The sequence below is a fragment of the Bombina bombina genome, unplaced genomic scaffold (assembly GCF_027579735.1).
Source record: "Bombina bombina isolate aBomBom1 unplaced genomic scaffold, aBomBom1.pri scaffold_621, whole genome shotgun sequence".
Lineage (NCBI taxonomy): Eukaryota > Metazoa > Chordata > Amphibia > Anura > Bombinatoridae > Bombina > Bombina bombina.
In genome coordinates, this window is record NW_026511965.1 from 1 (window position 1) to 10949 (window position 10949).

Consider the following 10949-nt stretch of genomic DNA (forward strand, 5'->3'; position numbering starts at 1 on the left):
CATCCACTTATAGCAGATAGCCAAACCAGTACTGAAACAGTATCAGTAGAGTTAATGGAATATGAGAGTATATTGTCGATCTGAAAAGGGAGGTAGGAGATGAATCTCTACGACCGTTAACAGAGAACCTTTGAAAAGATTTCCCATGAGGAAAACCATAGAATAGGTGATACTCCCTTCACATCCCTCTGACAAACGCTGTACTCTGAGAGGAACAAAATCAAGCACAAACTTACTTCAACACCTCCATAGGAGGCAAAGTTTGTAAAACTTGTGGGTGTGGTGAGGGGTGTATTTATAGGCATTTTGAGGTTTGGGAAACTTTTCCCCTCCTGGTAGGGATTCTATATCCATACGTCACTAGCTCTTGGACTCTTGGAAATTACATGATTAAAAAACCTAACACTACGAAAAAAATAAAAAAATCTAAGATTACAATCTAAAATAAACACTAAAATTATGAAAAATAAAAAACTCTAAGATTACAAAAAATAATAAAAGAAATTACCAAAAATAAAAACAATTACAAATAATCTAATAGCCCTATAAAAATAAAAAAGCCCCCCCAAAATAAAACACCCCCTAACCTACAATAAACTACCAATAGCCCTTAAAAGTTAAACAGCTCTTTTACTTAGAAAAAAATACAATGTCCCCCCAACAGTAAAACCCACCACCCAACCAACCCCCCCCCAAAAAAAAAGCTCTTATCCTATTGGCTGATTTGAATTTGAAGAATCAAATCAGCCAATAGGAATGCAAGGTATGCCATTTTGAAACGGGTACCTTGCATTCAACTTCAGTGTATAGTGGTGATCGTATGAAGAGGACGCTCCGCGTAGGGTATCATTGTCATCCAGGATAGCTCCGCTCTGCCCCGCCGGGATGAAGAAAGAAGACATCCCCAAGATGGATGAAGGTGTGCTGCCTGGATGAAGACTTCTCGCTGCCTGGATGAAGATGGATGTCCAGACTTCAGGAACCCTGAGTAGATTTTATGGGGTTAGTGTTTTTTTGGGCAGTGTAAAAGAGCTGAATGCCCTTTTAAGGGCAGTGTAAAATAACTGAATGCCCTTTTAAGGGCAGTGTAAAAGATCTGAATGCCCTTTTAAGGGCAATGCCCATACAAATGCCCCTTTAGGGGCAATGGGTATTTTAGGATTTTTTTAGACTTAGGGTTTTGCTGTTGGGGGACTTTGTATTTTTTTTTTCTAGGTAAGTGAGCTGTTTAACTAAGGGCAATGCCCTACAAAAGGTCCCTTTAAAGGATATTGGTAGTTTATTGTAGGTTAGGGGGTGTTTTTATGTTGGGGGCTTTTTTATTTTTATAGGTCTATTAGATTAGGTATAATTATTTTTATTTTTGATAATTTTGTTAATTGTTTCTTCTAATCTTTGTTTGTTATTTTTCATAATTTAGTGTTTATTATTTTTTGTAATCTTAGATTTTTAATTTTTTTTTGTAGTATTATGTTTTTTTTATTTTTGTAATTTAGATTTTTTAATTGGTAGTTTTTTTTTTTTAGAATAGTTATGTTAGGTTAATTTATAGTTAAATGTTAGTGTTTTTTTTATTTCACAGGTAAGTTTGTATTTATTTAATGATAGTAAGGTTGTAACTTTAAATTTAAAGTTAAGGGGGGTGTTAGGTTTAGGGGTTAATAGTTTAATTTAGTGTTTTGCGTTGTGGGTGGCTGGCGGTTTAGGGGTTAATAGGTTTATTTAATATCGCAATGTCAGGTAGCGGCAGATTAGGGGTTAATCATTTTTTTAGTGTCTGGGAAAGGCAGATTAGGGGTTAATCACTTTATTTAGTGTAGGCAATGTTGGGGAGTGGCGGATTAGGGGTTAATCATTTTATTTAGTGTCTTTGATGTAGGGGAGCGGCGGTTTAAGGGTTAATAACTTTTATTAGTGTCTGCGATGTCGGGGGGCGGCGGACTAGGGGTGTTTAGACTAGGGTTTTATGTTAGGGTGTTAGGTTTAAACGTAATTTTCTTTTCCAAATAGACATAAATGGGGTTGCATTACAGCGATCTCCATTCCGCGATCGCAAGGTGTTAGATTTGATGTCTATGGGGAAAAGCGTGCACGAGCACGTAAACTCAGCCCTTGGCTTTTGTGCGGTATGGAGCTTAATGCACCATAACGCACAGCACAAGGATGTTTTTCAGTAACTTGTAATAGCAGCACTATTTTTTTGGCGTTATTTCCGCACCCTGTTTAGCTCAAAACTCGTAATCTAGGTGTAAATTTGATAATGGAAATTATTTTAAAGGTCGAGTAAACACAGTAGATTTGCATCTTAGGGGCCAATTTATCATATCCGCCCAACATCGCTGTCGGCATTTAACATTGCACAAGCATTTCTAGTGAACTGCTTGTGCAATGCCGCCCCCTGCACATTCGCGGCCGCTAGCAGGGGGTGTCAATCATCCTGATCGTATCTTATCTGGATGATTGCAGTCTGCCACATAAAAGGTGGCACAGAAGTTAAGAAGCAGCGGTCTTGCGACCGATTCTTCTTAACTTCTGTTTCCGGCGAGCCTGAAACTACGGGGGTAGATAGTAGCATTGGCTGCTTGTTTAATCTACCCCATTGTCTGAACTTTAAATGAGTAGTAGATTTTTTCCACTCCCCTTGTATTTTTTCCACTCCCCTTGTATCATGTGACAGCCATCAGCCAATGACAAATGCATATACTTATATTCTGTGAATTCTTGCACATGCTCAGTAGGAGATGGGGACTCAAAAAGTGTAAATATACAAAGACCCTGCACATTTTGTTAATGGACGTAAATTGGAAAGTTGTTTAAAATTGCATGCTCTATCTGAATTTTGAAAGTTTAATTTTGAATTGAGTGTCCCTTTAAGTGTCTTAAAATTACACATTCTGTCTGAATAATAATAGTTTAAAAAGGTTGACTATCTTGCCATTTAAGCAGGGATCAAATAAATCTGAGGATGAAAGAGTAACACGAGAATAAGAAGTCATGTTCTCAAGTTGGAGGGTAGAAGTTGAAACAATAATTGTGTTTTTTACAGTGTAGTGATTAATGAAATAGAATTCCATTAAAATTGGTAAGGACAATTTATTTTTCAGGGAATGTATCATTGCCTCCTATTTGCATAAGGCTAGCCTGAGAATGAATTAAAGGGATATGAAACCCAAAAAATTTCTCTTTGAGATTCAGACAGAGCATACAATTTTTAAAAACTTTCTAATTCACTTCTATTATCAAATTGTCTTTGTTCCCATGATATTCTGTGTTGAAGAAATACCTAGGTAGGCATTCTTGCAAAACTGCTGTCATATACTATAGTAGAAATAAGCCAGCTCCTAAGCATACGTATTTGCTATTCAACAAAGAATACCAAGGGAACAAATACAAATTGATAATAGAAGTGAATTAGAAAGTTTTTTAAAAATTGTATGCTCTGTCTGAATCACAAAGAGAACATTTTGGGGTTTCATTTCCTTTTAAGTATAAAATTCAGATAGGTATGTGTACAGGTTAAATTGGCCTTTTTGGTATTATAATTTGTAAATTAAATGTATTTATATGTGATTTGCTTGTATCCATATGCATTTACTTCCTATGATGTCATTAAATACAACCCCAAGTCCAAAAAAGTTAGGACAGTATTCAAAAAAACAAACAAAAGTCATTTGAAAATCTAAGTCACTATTTTCTATATTGAAAACACAATATTAACATATTATTTGATGTTTTACTCATTTCAAATCTGATGACTGCAACACATTCCAAAAAAGTTGGACAGGGGCAATTTAGGACCAATAGCGATGTGACAAGTTTAAATAAGAAGGTGAAGTGAAACAGGTGAGGCAATCGTGTAATCATAGTATATAAGGAGCCTCCAAAAAAGGCCTAGTCTTTCAAGAGCAAGGATGGGTCAAGGCTCACCAATCTGCCAACAGATGCATCATTGAATAATCCAACAATTTGAGAACAGCATTCCCCAAAGACAAATTGGTAGGATTTTGAGCATTTCACCTGCTACAGTGCACAATATAAGTAAAAGATTCAAGGAATCTGGTCAAATCTCCATGTGTAAAGGCCTAAAACCACTTCTGAATGCTTGTAATCTCTGATCCCTCAGACATCACTTGCTCAAAAACTGTCATGAGTCTGTAATGGACATCCTGACATGGGTTTGGGAATACTTTGGTGAACCTTTGTCAGTCAGCACCATTCACTGCTGCATCCATAGATGCAAGGTAAGGCTTTACTATGCAAAGCAGAGGCCATACATCAACACTGTCCAGAAGTGCCACCAATGGACAGTAGTACAGTGGAATTGTGTTTTATGGTCCGACGAGTCAACATTTCAAAGAGTTTTTGGAAAAATCAGCCTTCGTGCTCTCTGGGCCAAAGAGAAAAAGGACCATCCAAACTGTTATCAGCATCCGATCTAAAAGCTAGCATCTGTCATGTTATGGGGGGGGGGGGGGGGGTGTCAGTGCCCATTAGATGTGTAACTATTTAGTAACTATTCTACCTAGTTAAAATAAATACAAACTTGCCTGTAAAATAAAAATAAACCCAAAGATAGCTACAATGAAACTATAAGTTATATTGTAGCTAGCTTAGGGTTTATTTTACAGGTAAGTATTTAGTTTTAAATAGGAATAATTTAGTTAATGATAATAATTTTATTTAAATGTATTTAAATTATATTTAAGTTAGGGGGGTTAGGGTTAGACTTAGGTGTAGGGGTTAATAACTTTAATGTAGTGGCGGCGACATTGGGGGCGGCAGATTATGGGTTCATAATATTTAACTAATGTTTGCGAGGCGGGAGTGCAGCGATCTGGATCGGCAGATTAGGGGTTACAATTTTTATTTTAGTGTTTGTGATGTGGGGGGCTTCGGTTTAGGGGTTAATAGTTAGTTTATGGTTTATGTTAGTGTACTTTTTAGCACTTTAGTTGAGTTTAATGCTACGGCGTTGTAGTGTAAAACTCTTAACTACGGACTTTAAAATGCTGTACCAGTGTTGACAGGAGAGGGTCTACCGCTCACTTTTTGGCAGACTCATAATACCGGCGCTATGCAAGTCCCATTGAAAAAATAGAATACGCAATTGACGTAAGTGGATTTGTGGTATTTCCAAGCCTGGCCAAAAAAGTGAGCTTTATACCTGTACCTTCAAGACTCGTAATACCAGCGGGCGTTAAAAAGCAGCGTTGGGACCGGCCAACACTGCTTTTTAAGCCTAACGCACAACTCGAAATCTAGCCGAATGTGTTTTAAATATAGCACAGGGTGAATTGAATTTTCAAATTACTCTTTTAGCTTGTTTTTTTTGCATGTTCCATACTGTCCCACCTTTTTTGGAATTGGGGTTTTACTTTTAATCAGTGTACACTATGAAATATTTTTTTTTTAAGTTGGCAGGTTTACAACAAATTTTTATGGTTATGGAAATGGCAGACTGTTCTGCCCCACCAACATACAAGTTCACCAGTCCCCACTGTTTATAATCAATGACTAATTAGTGATTAGCCTCAATTGACATCTATTTGATTTCCATTTGATTAAAAGTTCTAATCAATTACTTTAATATCAAATTAAAATACATAGCACCCTTTTTCTTGGACATGAATTTATGATTAATATTGGACCACAGAATTGCAGGGTGATTTTAGACTATGCATAGTACAAATATTTCACCTAAGCTGGCAGCCAGCAGCACGAATTTCACTTGAATTTATATTAAAGTGCTTCTTGACATTTAACATTAATTTTGTAGAAAACAGTGATGGACATATGATTGCTTTAAATTACACCATTTTGAAGTAGGAAAGAATTGCAAGCACAGAACTGCTGCTTCGGAAAATTTGCTGCTGCTGTAGAAATCTCTTATAAGGGAACATGCCAGCAAGTCTTCACACCTAGCAGCTGTTTGGGGTTATCCCTCTCTGAGCAACCCCAGTTTCTTGTGAGACTCCAGCTATGTCTGTGAGTTTTTAATGCTAAATTAAAGTGATGGTAAATTTCAGACTTTAAGAATGTTGCAATTAAAAATATAGTACTGCACAAGCAAAACAGCATAATATTTTATTTTTTTTAGAATTGTATATATATAATACAAGATTACTATTACTACTACTTGGGGGCCAATTTATAATTTGTCTGGTGAATTGCTTGTGCAATGCTGCCCCCTGCAGATTCACGGCCAATCGGCCGCTAGCAGGGATTGTCAATCAACCCGAGCCTAAAGGCTCACACGGAAACAGGGGTATTTGGCCCCATTCGGGCTATGATAAATCGGCCCATTGGTATCTTCCTCAGCCCCCTTTCATTTCCTCTTTTGGCTGGGCTGCAACATAGGCCATGATGATCGAAGTCGTGTTCACATTGCCCCTTACTTGTAATGCCAATGCACATTTTCATGCACTTGTATTACTAAGTTGAGAGCACATATTGCTTTTGCGGAATCCATATTTTGCGCTCCACTTATAATCTAGCCCTAAATTTATAAAAATAAAACCTAACATTACAGGTAAAAAAAAACAACACTACCAAAAAACAAAACAATAGTTATGCCTATGCTAAAAATAAGGCCCCCTTTAAAAAAAAAATAAAAAAAATGTATGCTTACCTGATAAATGTATTTCTTTCCGGATATGGTGAGTCCACGGCTTGCATAATTACTGTTGGGAATATCACTCCTGGCCAGCAGGAGGAGGCAAAGAGCACCACAGTTAAACTGCTAAGTATCACTCCCTTACCCACAACCCCCAGTCATTTGACTGAAGGGAAATGGAGAAAAAGGAGTAACACAAGGTGTAGAGTAGTGATGTCGCGAACCTAAAATTTTCGGTTCGCGAACGGCGGACTCGAACTTCCGGTATTGTTCGCGAACCTGCAAACCGCACGAATTGCCATTGAATTCAATAGGCAGGCGAACTTTAAAACCTACAAGGACTCTTTCTGGCCACAATAGTGATGGAAAAGTTGTTTCAAGGGTACTAACACCTGGACTGTCGCATGCTGGAGGGGGATCCCTGGCAAAACTCCCATGGAAAATTACATAGTTTATGCAGAGTCTGCTTTTAAGCCATAATGGGCCTAAATCAACTAACATTCCCAAAGTGGCTGTCTCAAAACATCCCGAACAGAAGATAGATTGATAGATAGGATAGATAGATATACATAGATTGATAGTTAGATAGAAGAGAAATAGATAGATTTGTTAGATATAATTACCCTAATAAAGTCTAATAATTAAACATGCGTTCTTGGACCCAACTAGGTTGTGTTAAGTAGTACTGTTCTTCACACTTTCAGCCCTGTAACTCCCCCTATTGGTGGAGGTCTATATGGCAGTTATGATTACCCTGACAAAGTATAACAACAAGACACGTGGTCTGGGACCCATGGTAATTTTGTTGTGTTAAGTAAAACTTTTCTTATCACTTGAATCCCTCTTACCACCCCTTTACCCCCCCTTTTGTTGGAGCTCTATATGGCCTGCATGATTAGCCTGACAAAGTATAATAATAAAACATCTGGTCTTGGACCCATGGTAATTAGGTTGTGTTTAAGTAGTACTATTCTTATAACTGTAATCCCTGTTACTCCCCCTATCAAGGGAGGTCTATATGGCCTGCATGATTACCCTGACAAAGTATAACATCAAGACACACGGTGTTGGACCCATGATAACTAGCTTGTGTTAATTAGTACTTTTCTTAGCACTTTAATCCCTGTCCCCCCCCCCCTATCGGGGGTGTTCTATATGGCCTGCCTGATTACCCTGAAAAAATATAATAATAAGACATGCGCTCTGGTACCCATTTTAACTAGGTTGTGTTTTAAGTACTAAAATTCTTAGCACTTTAATCTCTGTAACTCCCCCTATTTGGTGAGGTCTATACGGCCTGGATGATTACCCATACAAAATATAATAATAAGACATCTGCTCTTGGTCTGCGACCCATGGTAACTATGTTGTGTTAATTAGTAATGTCCTTCGCATTTTAATAGCTGTTACTCATACTCACCCTATCGGTGGAGGTCTATATGGCCTGCATGATTACCCTTACAAAATATAATAACCAAACATATGCTCTGGGACCCATGGTAAGTAGGTTGTGTTAAGTAGTACTGTTCTTTGCAGTTTAATACCTGTTACAACACCAAATGGTGGCAGGTCTATCTGGCCTTCATGATTAGCTGCATCCAATAAAAAAAAAAGGCGAGTGGTCTTAGACTAACACCCATGGCTAACTCGGTTGTTTCAATTAGTACTATTCTTAGCACTTTCATCCCTGTTACGGGCGGTCTACATGGCCCTCATGATTAGCCGAACAAAATACTACAATCCAGCCTTTGCTCAGTCTTCATAGGCCCTTCATTGTCTGTATTTTGATAGTACAGTTCTTATTATTTTTATAGCTGATACAACACCGAATGGTGGCAGCTCTATATGGCCTGCATGATTAGCCGCACCCAATACAAAAATAAATCCAAGCGGTCTTGGATTAACACCCATGGCTAACTCTGTTGTTTCAAGTAGTACTATTCTTAGCACTTTCATCTCATGATCCCTGTTACTTCCAGGACTCTCGGTGGTGGTCTACATGGCCATCATGATTAGCCTAACCAAATACTACAATCCAACCTTGGCTCAGTCTTCCTAAGGCCCTTCATTGGCTGTATTTTGGTAGTACTGTTCTTATTAGTTTAATACCTGATACAACACCGAATGGTGGCAGCTCTATATGGCCTGCATGAATAGCCGCACCCAAAGCCAAAAAAAAGCCAAGCGGTCTTGCACTAACACCCATGGCTAACTCTGTTGTTTCAAGTTCTACTATTCTTAGCTCTTTCATCTCATCCCTGTTACTTCCAGGACTCTCAGTGGTGGTGGTCTACATGGCCATCATAATTACCCTCACCAAAATATAACAACAATATGTGCGTGCAGGGAACCATGGTAAGCTTACTTCCTTTCGCAAAATTGAGTATAACAGTTGCAGGTAGAGGTTCTGACCCTGCATTATGGCTGCACCTCTCCCTAAAAGAGGCATGCGTTACAGAGTCTGTGGGCATGTATGCAAAGAGCTGGCCTGCATAAAAAGAGGAGGAAGGCTGTACAGGTTGTTCTCCTTCAGCCGTTTTATACGCTGTCCCACAGCCACGACCCTCAACAACCACAACAGAATGAAACACCACATATGCCATCCTTTTGAACAACAGAGTACAGGTATGGCATTGATTTTAGTTACACTGCGATATTTATTATGAACCGTGAAATTGAAAACAAAAACATGATTGGACACCCAGTACAGTACAGGTCGTTCTCCTTCGGCCTTTTTAGAATAGTGTTCCGGACCCCCAACAAAAACAACAGCAGGAAAGAGGACATATGGCATCCTTTTGAACAATAGATGACAGGTAAGGCATAGATTTTAGAAAGCCATAGATAATTTTTTTGCAACTGTGAAATAAAAAAAAAACATTGATTGGACACCCAGCACACTTCTTTATCCTTAGGCCTTTTTATAAGAGGCTCCCGGGGCCTCAACTGAAACAACAGCATGAAAGAGGACATATGGCATCCTTGTGAACAATTGATTACAGTTAAGGCATTGATTTTAGAATCCCAGAGATCATTTATATGACCCGGGAAATAGAAAAAAAAATTGATTGGACACCCAGTACACTTATTTATCCTCAGGCCTTTTTAATAAGAGGGTCCCGGAGCCTCAACCGAAACAACAGCATGAAAGAGGACATATGTCATCCTTTTGAATAATAGATTACAGGAAAGGCATTGATTTTAGAAACCCACAGATCATTATTTGCAACCGTGAAATCTAAAAAAACATTGATTAGACACCCAGTACACTTATTTATCCTTAGGCCTTTTTATAAGAGGCTCCCAGAGCCTCAACAGAAAAAACATTATGAAAGAGGATATATGTCATCCTTTTGAATAATAGATTACAGGAAAGGCATTGATTTTAGAAACCCAGAGATCATTAGTTGCAACCGGGAAATAGAAAAAAACATTGATTAGACACCCAGTACACTTATTTATTCTTAGGCCTTTTTAATAAGAGGGTCCCGGAGCCTCAACCGAAAAAACAGCATGAAAGAGGACATATGTCATCCTTTTGAATAATAGATTACAGGAAAGGCATTTATTTTAGAATCCCAGAGATCATTTATATGACCCGGGAAATAGAAAAAAACATTGATTAGACACCCAGTACACTTATTTATCCTCAGGCCTTTTTAATAAGAGGGTCCCGGAGCCTCAACCGAAACAACAGCATGAAAGAGGACATATGTCATCCTTTTGAATAATAGATTACAGGAAAGGCATTGATTTTAGAAACCCACAGATCATTATTTGCAACCGTGAAATCTAAAAAAACATTGATTAGACACCCAGTACACTTATTTATCCTCAAGCCTTTTTAATAAGAGGGTCCCGGAGCCTCAACCGAAACAACAGCATGAAAGAGGACATATGTCATCCTTTTGAATAATAGATTACAGGAAAGGCATTGATTTTAGAAACCCACAGATCATTATTTGCAACCGTGAAATCTAAAAAAACATTGATTAGACACCCAGTACACTTATTTATCCTTAGGCTTTTTTTTAGCAGAGGCTCCAGGACCCTCAACAAAACCAACAGCAGGAAAGAGGACATATGGCATCCTTTTGAAAATTAGATTACAGGAAAGGCATTGATTTTAGAAACCCACAGATCATTATTTGCAACCGGGAATTTGAATCAAACAAATGATTCGATGGACACCCAGTACACTTCTTTCTCCTTCTGCCTTTTTATAAGAGGGTCCAGGACCCTCAAAAAAAACACCAGCAGGAAAGAGGACGTATGGCATCCTTTTGAACAATAGAGTACAGGTACAGCATTGATTTTACAAACCCAGAGATAATTT